The following is an 11,398-nucleotide window of genomic DNA, read 5'->3' on the forward strand; positions in this document are numbered from 1 at the left end:
AATGTAGTGACTATTGGATTTTAAGGTGTATTTTTTCCAATACAAGGTAAAATTAGATATCAGTGGTTTATTTCTTGTTTCACAAATTAGCTAACTTAAGACTTACGAGTGACTGGTCGGTCTGGTACCATAAACCCAGAGCTCGCAAGCCGAAGCAGGGTACTATATTCAAAGCAGAAGTAAAATCAGAAAACAAGTAAGTAACAAAAAAAAAAAGAAAACGGTTGAACATATTGTGGCTTGAAAATGGAAACAAATTATTCTCCATCCACTGTAAGAACGAATTTAATGAAAACAAAACCACGTGACTTCTAAGAAACTGTTCCATTCCTACTTCGCGACCTTAAAGTAAAAAGGTTCTATCTGCACTTTTGTGCAAAAATGAGTTTGTGACCTTAAGCAGACCATTGGTTTACATTCTTTGTACTCCGTAAAGATCATGCTTTGAAACTTCGAAAAGTTCTATATGCTTTTTTTCCGGTCTTTGTGACTACCAGACAAATGGCACAACGTTCATCTCCTATGTATCCATCTATTGGAACCTCCAACGTAGGGAGGAAGCAATAAAGTAAAGAAAAAGTGTCAGATCTCACTTATATGATGAAGTGGATGCAGGCTGTGGACCAATGTTACTTTGCTACGGTGCTAAAGAGAAACATAGCCTATAAGTAGGGACATTGAATTTTCGCGATGCGCGAAATGTGAAAAAAATATGCAATTTTGAACTTTCTGCACGTAACTACACCCCAAAAATGAAATATGGATGAGTTTTATTCGCGAAATAACCGTGAAATATCATCAAATTAAGTAGAAAACACGCAAAAGTCTGCAATTGAGGTTGTGCGCGCAAACTGTCGATTTGTAACGAAACGTTTGCCTAAAGTTTCCTACCACTTGCAACTGAAGAACGTTTTATCTTCGATCACATCGGGAAGACGATGCAAATTGGGATTTCCCGTGCATATAATCTCAGTTCGAAAACTTCGCTCCCTGTCAAGCTGCATTCCTTTCTTCCCCCGAATGTCTACTCAAATTCCAGTTTCATTGAACTTGCTAGCTGTAGCAGCGATAAGATTAGTCTGTTCCCGCACATCAAGGGAAACAATGGTGTCATTTGTGTTCAGTCATGAATGAATTTTGTTTATCATCATGTGATTTTCAACATGTGTTTGTGTATGTGCAGTAGTGATTATTTTATTTGTTGGACAGCAAGGATATCCTTTAAATACATACAATGAATAAATCACTTGAGATATGCAATTTAGAAGGGAAGTTATTTTGTGTTGATGTTTTCTTTTTGGTAGGTCAGCTAAGTACTTGTGTATGTGTACAGAATATAAAAATGAAGTAGTTTATCAATTTATAGCTCTTTGGTATGTTGTTTCCTCTCATAATGAAAAAGTGTGTGCATTTTTTTTACACCGCTGGTATATACCGCTGATCTAGCATTTTATTTACCGCTCTCCTCAGTTTTTATTTACCATAAATTTGTCTCCCTACCTATAAGATACTTTTTTTTCATTTGTTTACAGTCTTGTTGTCAATAAGCGATATCTAGTCCCAATGAGTACAAATAATTTTCATTTTCTTATCAGAAGGACATGCAGTAGCATGTTATGTTAAAATGAACGTTGTGTGTTTCCACTGAGATTATATACTGCAACACTATTTACAACATGGTTACTTTTTTCAACTGACTCACATGTGAATACTTTCTATTAAACATTATTTCAAAATCACACTCTTACGTAATTGGTTTATAGTTTTGGATGAAACAATTTGTATTATTTTGCACCTTTTACATCTTATTTACTTAATATGTACATAGTTCATGCAGAAGAATATAACTAATTTCTCACCTTTCTTTTTTTGCAAAAAGTTTGAATATTTAAGTGATAACCTTATTACTCTCATTTTTTATTATTACTTATTATTTATAAAGTATTACTTTACTTTTGGAGTAAAAATGTTCTAACTGCAAATTCGTCGTTGCAATACCTGAACATTAGTAATATTTTTTCATTAATTTTCCTGTATATATTAGAGTGTGAGGAATCATTATACAAATGCCAGAGGCACAACTTGTTGGAATAATTAGTTTTCCCTGTGCATAGTCAAATCTTTAACTAGCTCTCCTGAGAATATTAGGACTTGGCAGATAGAGTCTCTTTACTTTAAGGTCGCAATTTGTTGCTTCCTGTGTTAACTTTCCCGTAAATGTATTGGTCGTAGCTGAACATCTACTAATACAGTTGAACCTTATAAATCGAACCTCAACATTCCGAATTCCTTGATAAGTCGAATTTTTTGTAATTCCCTTGAATTGTCCATAACACTCAATACTAATTTTACCTCAACAACTTGAATAAAACCTTGATAAGACGAATTTTTGTACAGTTTGTGGGATGCTGTTTGAGCTCAATAACTCGAAGGTAGACTATGAAAAACCTCTGAGTCACAGTTAAATTCTAATCACCTCTATAACTCGAAGTTTTAGTCGCACGGTCCTCAGTAAGTCGAAGTGTAGCGTGCACAACAATCGTGTCGGGACTTGAACTCCCCCACCCTGCCGTGTATGTAACCATCATTGTTAATGTGCTTAGTGTGTGTTATAGATGTGTTGATACATATGTAACGTACATAAAAGTTGCAGGTTATGAAGTCGGTGAAACTTTAGACCTCTATAACTCGAAGTCGGCGATTTTGGCCCTCAATAACTCGAACCTTGGTAAGTCGAAATCCTTGATACCTCGATTTTTTTCATTTTCCCCTCAAATTCGAGTTATCAAGGCTCCACAACTTCAATTTATATAAAATTGTAGCTTATCCATGTACTATATTCGTACGAGCAACATTCCTGCACAGCTATTTACACTGACTTCATTCTTAGACCCGGCAGAGAATAGTTAATTTAGAGATGATACAAAGGTTAAGATATCCATATACGTATGAGTAAAGAGTATGGGTGGGTTTCAAAGTCAGTGGAGTTCACAAATTTAGTGCTAAATCCCGAATTCAATGCTAATTAGGAACTATGAAAGACCGTATTCTATATTAGCTAATTATATGTTTTAAAAGCTTTCAGGTACTATTAAAGAGCTTTATTACGAAGTCCCGTACGCCTACAAACAGTTCATGCTAAGCGAAGCGTCTCGATGTGAATCGACGCGAGGAAACAAAATTATGCAACTGCTCTGTCTGTTGCTTGTGTCTTTCAGGAATTTCGTAACTTGTGCACTCCGGTATTTTTTTCATAATTTAATTACAGAAAGAGTTAGGAAAAGTAAATTTCCTATTCCTATACGCATTTTTACATGAAATTTTCTTAATTTCGTTATTTAGATACTCTATGAAATTGCTGCTACTGCCAAACGTCTTCATCTGGAGTCACTTTTAGACGTGATAGTTAATGTGCATGTATACATAGCTATATTTACTCGATCGATTACTTAGTATTATTTGTATTTTTGTTATTTTGCCTCGCTTTCCTGTCACTTTTGGCTAATCGCGCAGATAAGGATGAATGATGATTAGATGAATGGACAGTCACAAAGAACACCCATGCCCTGGGATCTTTTGATCGGAAGTCAATAATTGAACACGCCCGGCCCATTCATTATTTAGAGAACAACACACCACGTGCAGAATTATCGTCAATCCAATTACAAATCTTTCGAAACAGGGAATTCTGTCTACGTTGTGAGTTGCGATAAAACTTTGATTGCAATCATATTTCTAATTGGAGATTTATCTTCGGAATAGTGCCGTCGTATTAATAGGAAAAATGCTGGATTTTCCCCTCAAATGTAAATGTTTAACCATAGTTTACATGGCTATCGACTGGCTAGTTCCGCAAGTGATGTCTGAAAATTTCATTTTATGCCTTGATCTGGGATTTCGGAGAGACAAACGTGGAACTAAAGACTCGCGCATTGGCTTAACAGAAAATGTTGTAGGGGGTGCCAAGCTGTTGATATAAAATTGAATACTATAAATAATAACACTAATAAACTAAAATTTTGTATAAATTATTGTTTCTGTTGTCAGTAATAATAATAATAATTATTATTATTAAATATTTGAGAAGATGTTTCTATTCGATCGATGCAAATTAAACCAATATTAGCACAACTGCTTTTCTTTAATTTTTTCACATTTCGTACCATTAATACACTGACATGCGTAGTTGTTCTAGTTTGTGAATAACCTTACACAATTCGTTGAAGACGTTGAGGGAAATTTTAGTCATGAAGTTTCCGTTTTAGGGTCTCTCGCATAAAAATCTTGTTCATGGAATATGGAAAACCCACAGAACAATTTGTTACTTGGCTTAAGTGATAGAATATGAAAATGTGAAGTTCTGACTTGGTTCCTGCATTTTACACTAAAGTTGTCGAGCTAAATATGATTATACTAGAATATTAATTAACTTAACATTACTTATATATGGACAAAATAATAAGTTATTTGCATTAAAAAAATGGAATGTTCAATTACTATTTCCAGGGGATCGACTGTCCGATTTGAACCCTCTCTCCCAGTGATGTCAATGGCCTCCCTCGTCGATCGATGCAGCAGAGGACAAAAACGTACACCAAAAGCATGGGCGTCCAGAAGGGGGGGCCGTGCCCCCCCCCCCTGGAAAATGAAAGTCAACCAAAAAATATGTATTTCACACATATAATTTCATTTTAGCCACAATAATATGTGTTAATGATTGCATGAACACCATAAATTCAAATTTAAGCAATGTTTTTTAGGGAACAACAGTATTTTGGGGGAAAATTTGTCTTCGTTGGCCCCCCTGGAAAAAATACCTTCCTTGCCCCTCCCTGGAAAAAATCCTGCGGACGTCCCTGACCAAAAGTACCAAATCTGATCTACCTAATCTACTCCACGTACGCACATAATAACTGGGAGTAATTTTCTCACGGAAACATGCAAGTACGTAGGTTAGGTTGGAGTCAGGCCTCAGACAAAGCATAAAGTCAAATCTCCATACCTCGTTTGCAGAAGCTTTTGGTAAGGTTTACCCTAGTTTGTGCTGTCAAGATAATAGTAGGCAAATTGTCGATTGCAATTTTCACTACTGTTTTATTCTACATCCTGTGTATTTTTAAGGAATAAAATTATGTTGATTCGGAGCAGGTATATTGTCCTTTGCTTATTGACGTTTTAATTCAGTTCATTATAATCACATTGTGTAAAATCATTTGATGGTGATGGTCAATTCGCCTACTGTTTCTATTGCCGTTGCGTGTACATCTACACACATTTATTACTTTTTTCTTGCTTCATCAGATGATAGCTACTAAATATCGAAAGTGTTTTTTCGTCCTTCTTTCCTTGCCAAACTTTCACAATTAAGCCCAATTATGACAGGAGAAAAACCGGAAATCAAGCATTTACGAGTTCAAGGATGAAGTTTAGCCTTTAACACCGGAAGGAGAAAATCTTCGTATCCTCGATTTGGGAACAAAAACAACCACAATAACAACATTCCCTTCTGTGCGTTTCCACCGTGGGGGTGGAGGGGAAGCGGCGCCAAAGCAGAGACTTTAATTATCGAAAAGCAATAATAGCCTGTCGATGTAATTTGAAAATAATTGGCTTCACGTTCTTACTTCTAGAGTCATTTTTCTTCTTTTTAGTACTTCTTTGTGTCCTGAAGTAGTGCAGCAGCATAACATTAGGCTAGTAAATGATAAATAGCTAAAATATGGCCTCATTTTCCTCGAACAAACTCTCACACTAGTTCTGAGCTGAAGTGAAAGAATATTTCAAAGAGTATTCGTGAGAGTTTAGATTCTTCTTAATGCTGATATCCTCTCACTCGTCTTTTCGGGTGTGTAAGGGGTGATCCTTCCACGTAGAACACTCAAATGTCAACCTCACTTCCCTGGATTGCATTTTGTAGACTAACGAGGTTCTGGCGTCTGAACCCATGGCCAGTATAGTCCTCTATGGAAGTTGTGTTGTGTACCGTCCAAATGTGTTTGTGATTAGGCCCGTACCCAGGGGGGGGGGGGGAAAGGGAGCCATGCCCCCCTCGAGCCATGAAATATTTTGATGCAAACCTACAAAAATAACATTGATATTTTTTAAGATTTTGCAAGAATTTAGATTTTCTTCTTGTATAAATGAATGGGTTGTCTCTGGAGTGATGCAGACCTCAGAAGTCTGCAGTCTACTATATTTAGTAATTTTAGTTTTATAACCATTTATGCTAAGCTACTAAATGTTCCAATTTGGTCGAGACAGTTCACCATATTTACTCCCTGTTTTGACATTTTTCGAACTTCAGTCTTGATAAGAAAATGTCCTTTTTTGTGGTTAATTCACATTCAGAGTACGAATCCCCATGGCGGAATTCTCTTCCACCTTGCCACCAACAATCTTGTTCTATTAAAATTTTTCCCCCATTAAAATTTTCCGAGGGTAAGAGTTTGTGTTATAACAACAAAGATAAGGAATTAGTTTGAACTTCAAAGATACTTTACTAAGAATAACATCATAAACACATACAAAGAAGGAATAAAAAAGAATGATGTCAGCCTGTGTGTGAATGTTGCATACATCTCTTGTTCTCTCTCTCTTTTTCTTTCTTTAGGGCTGGTAACAGGGATAAAAACGTACTTCTACAGTCATAGATAAGATTTTAAAATTATATCAAATTGGACTAGTAAGAAATGGAACCGTAGCTGCGAAAGTGGTTGCCATTGTCACCCTAGGCCCCTGGGACATAGAAATTAGACCGACCTGTACCTGTCATTTCTCCTCTACTTCTCACCTCCTTTCATCGAAAATAAAACATAGCACTTACATGTTAATTTAATAGGAAACTAATGTCTTCTTCAAGTTTCTCATTTTTTGTCCCTCCACCTAGTTGTCTTTAATTTGCAATCGATTTTGCAGATGTGAACAATAACGCACACTTATTTAAAAATAAATAATTAAATAATATCTAACACTTATTAAAAACATTTCACCTATCTTCTAATTTCTTGACATTTTGAACCAGTCATTAAAGGAATTACTAATTTGCTAGTTTATAAATGTAGCAAATTAATCTGTTTATATATGTATATAAATTAATTAATGATATTAATTATTTAATAATTGACATATATTTCATGACAATTTTATATATATATATGATTTCGAGCTTGCCCCCTTCAAAAAAAACCTGGGTACGGGCCTGTTTGTGATTAACCCTTCATCTACTTCATCTCATCACCTTCCATCTTCATCTTCGCAATAAATGAAAACTGGAGACGCAGAGAGAGAGAAGTGAAAGATACAGAGTGAAGAAGGAAAGAAAGAAGAAAGAGGAGAGAAAGAAAGAATGAACGAGAGAGAGAGGTGTAAGACACAGGAAAGAGAGAAGAGCGATATAGTAGCAGAGAAAGAGAGAATTAGTGAGACAGAAATAATAAGGACAAAGGGCTACTTGTTCATGTTATAGCTAGAATTAGAGATGATCACCATCTAACCAATGAAAGCTCTGTTCCCAACGACAAAGATTTCTGCACTGTTAGAAGTTACCATGAAATTTACAGTACCATATCGTTAAAATTTAACAATCTGCCTGTTCCTTTACAAAAACTGGAAGCAACTTCTTTTTGTTCAAAATTGAATATTTTTTCATGCATAAAAATAGATATTTATTATAAATTACAGTTGCGTACACCATAAATATTATTTTAGAAACTAAATCATTAAAATTACATTAATTAGGGTAACTCTGTGGCCCGATAATACATGTCACGGTCATGCAGTTCGATGGCTGCGAAAATTGACTGTCGTTGACAGTCATTTGTTCAGTGAACTTCATACAGTGTGACTGCAACCATCACACCAGTGTCTGTCCCATGTCTATGGTCTGTCCTATTCTCTGATCGTTGTCAGAACAAGTCGGCGTCAATAAATGCACGTGGCTTCTGAGAGAGGCCAGCGGTGCAGGAATCTTGCGCGTAGGAATATAGAGCATCTGATAAAATCATATTATTCAATGTAGTTGATCTGCTATATTGAAGTTGTTGGTCCATACCCTATACAACATTTGCCAATGGTTTCAGTTACATGTTCTTGCATATCAGCCAAAGTGAAATTAAATTTTAGATACAGCGCCACTCAAGTATTTTTATAAAAATCGCTACTTTTGTTCTTGTAAAATTGTCATTGCAGAGACGGATAAGTTTCGTGAGTAACCTGCACCCAGTGAATCCATACCTGGCTACGCCAGTGCTACGTGTGTATATAAAATTCAAGTATTGTAAGAAAACACGCTCCTTTCACCTAAAATATCTCGTCATTCCGGCAAGCTCTAGAAATCAGATCTGTGACTCCCAAGGTTCAAAGTGTGGAACATGAATTCCACTTCTCCCCGCCGGCCTCACTGACACGTGGTTAACAGCGCGCTACAACGCCAGGGGTTCCGAGTTCGAATCCAGTCCTAGGCATGGGTATTCTGTGTGTGACCAACATTTTCATCATATTACCACTCATTCTCATATTCGTCATTAGCAAAAGGTGGGAGAAAAGCGAAGTAAAATAAACCAAATCAATCAACCATTTCTCCCAACATTAATAAATTTTCTCTGCAAATCAGGAAGGATATTTGGTAAGAATGAAGAATACAGAGAATGTCTCCAATTTCTTTCCTACTTCTTATACTGACTAAATATGCAGTCCTGGTAATGTATCTGGAGTTAAGATTTGGGGGTCACGTGAAAAAATTGTACACTTACGTCTATATATGTTGAAAAATTACGTTCTTCATTACCGCGATCATTCTTCATACAGAAATAGGAACCATGTTTGATTATATGAACAAGTGACGTTCGGCATTCGTTGCGCTGTCTACAGTGTTGCCGCACTGTTCCGTCGTTACTTGCAGAGCATTAATTGTTGCTTCGTTACTTGAACGAGGTAGATGAACATGTGGAATGCGGACTTCGATTAGAGGTAAGTTTGGCAACGGTGTTCGAGCGTTCTTCTACAAAAATGGCGTCTTGCGCAGTGAGGAAGCTAGTGCTCCACAAACCATTCACGGATAGCCCCACGAACCATTTCCGGTAAGGTTAGGCAAGCTTAGTTAAAATTTTGTTCCTAAAACAATGCGATACAGTTGTAAAAAAAATCCACTTATATTGGCTTTTTTCCCTATTCCTACACGTGACCCCCGCATTTTAACAACAAATTCGTATACCAAAAATTAACGAAATTGAAGACATTCTCTATATTCTTCATTCGCTCCGGATATTTATCTGTTCCCATCAAATTGTTTTGGGACTACGATACTGACTGGATAATCTCACCTAGGCTACAGTATATGGACGCTTTATGTAAACTGAAGATTTACACGCCTGTTCGAGTTTGTTCACAGTTTAAGGGAGACTGGACTTCACACAGATGTACGGGGTTAAAAACGAGACATTAAAGTTTAAAGGTTTTGATTGATTCATTGAATTATTTTCTTCGCTTTTCTGCCACTTTTGGCTTATCGCGAAGGTGAGGATGATATGATTAAATTGATGAAAGGACACTCGGAAAGAACATCCCTGTCCAGGCCGGGATTCTAACCCGGAGCCCCTCGGTCGTAGGTGGCTGCGCTACTCCGCCACGAAGGTCCGCCGAATGTAAAAAAAAAATATATTAGAAACGAGTATAGTGGATAACTTGGCCTAACAAGTATAGCTGAAAGTGGTGGGACAATTTGTTTTAGCATGCAGTTTGCTACAGTTGAGAGATAGTTTATTTTTATTTATTTATTGCGCAATGAACCAGAATTGTTATATTGATATGAACTCCTTGAGGAGTCATGAAGTTTGCATAACATAATCTACCCCAAGAAAGGGTGGTTGGGAGGGCGGGGCCAAATTGTATTGTTGCCTCAGGGGCGTAGAAATCTCTACCTACCGCTCTGATCCCGATTGATTTGAAGTAATTAATCAAGACCAAGAAAAATATGCTTTCATTAAAATTAGAGGATATTTCAAAAATTGGAAGTTGTTATCTGCAGACACTTCTATTAGTAAATATCTAGACTGGACCTATTAAATACAATTACCGACATTGATATAAGACTTAGCCTCAAAAAACAAAATGTAGCCTTGCACTACAGTTGTGACAACACTGGATCAGCTGTTGACATCAAATATTAACATAAACCTCGAGGGCAGAAATATCGCCTGCGGATATCACGGAAGGAATCGAAAAGATCTTTCCGGCGAGTATACAGTCACTGACCGTCTCTACCAGGCCGTCGGCCTTGAAATCAAATCCTGCGCGGTCAATGACGCCCAACGATCTTAGCAGAGAAGCACCCATTTACATGTCAACATGCAAGTAACAGACACCACTTTAACCTTCTTCCTGTTATAAAATGACATCATATCCTTACCTGGCGTATTGTTCCTTGTGTACAACTCTTCGTCTAAACTGAACCGTAAACACCTGTTCAGCACCCACGTGCAGTATGCGAGTACCTTGACTGTAGTTTCATTTGGTACACCAACAAACCCACTTCACACACACATACCGTGCGGTAGAATTCACTCACATATCACTGACTAGAACACAAATCTAGTAGATGTTTATTGTTGCATTTGCACGAGCAAAACTGTACGCTACTACATGTGCTAAGCACTATTGTGTCAGCTACATTCCATTTTTTTGCATTACGTGAAAGAAAAACAGCGGCACACAACTTGACACTTACTCCTTTCGGCTGTCTACGAAACTGACTTGCTACCTGCGATTCTTCGCATCGCAACACCTCGTTTGCCTTCAGGTGAAACACGTCTGCTAGAGCCGTGAACCATGAGAAGCCTACATTACGCAGAGACATCTGTGGGACAAACCTGGAATCACGTACTGATATGATGAAATGTATTTCAACACTTTCACGCGAGATGGCACCTCGGTAGCATTATCCCTTTGAAAAATAATTACACGGCACAAAAATTATTTATTTCCGAAAAATTGATCAAATTCGATTTTCACTGCAATGTTGCAAAATGCAATTGTTCTTGTAAAGAATATTGTACATAATTTATTAATGTATTGTATGGTTAAATAATATTATAGTCGGCCTTTGTGCCGGAGTGGTTAGCACAGAGCGTGCTACGACGCCAGATGAACCTGGTTCGAATCCTGCTCTGGGCATGGGCATGGGCGTCCGGAAGGGGGGGCAAGGGGGGGCCGTGGCCCCCCCTGGAAAATGAAAGTCAACCAAAAAATATGAATTTCACACATATAATTTCATTTTATACACAATAATATGTGTTAATTATTGCATGAACACCATAAATTCAAATTTAAGCAACGTTTCTTAGGGATCAACTCTATTTTTGGGGAAAATTTGCCTTCGTTTGCCCCCCCCCCCTGGAAAAAA

At 37.2% G+C, this 11,398-nt stretch overlaps 1 protein-coding gene across 2 annotated transcripts in view; it reads right to left on the bottom strand.

Moving 5' to 3' along the window:
• Window positions 1-10,790, bottom strand: part of CalpC (calpain C) — a 152,918-nt gene extending 142,128 nt beyond the window's left edge. For both annotated transcript variants that reach the window (XM_083134997.1, XM_083134996.1), the window contains exon 1: window positions 10,406-10,790. The gene's annotated coding sequence lies outside the window, so the exon portion shown is untranslated. The remainder of the gene's footprint in view (window positions 1-10,405) is intronic.
• Between the last annotated feature and the right edge of the window lie 608 nt (window positions 10,791-11,398).

Source organism: Lepisma saccharinum, chromosome 14 (assembly GCF_977018435.1).
Source record: "Lepisma saccharinum chromosome 14, izLepSacc3.1, whole genome shotgun sequence".
Classification (NCBI taxonomy): Eukaryota; Metazoa; Arthropoda; class Insecta; order Zygentoma; family Lepismatidae; genus Lepisma; species Lepisma saccharinum.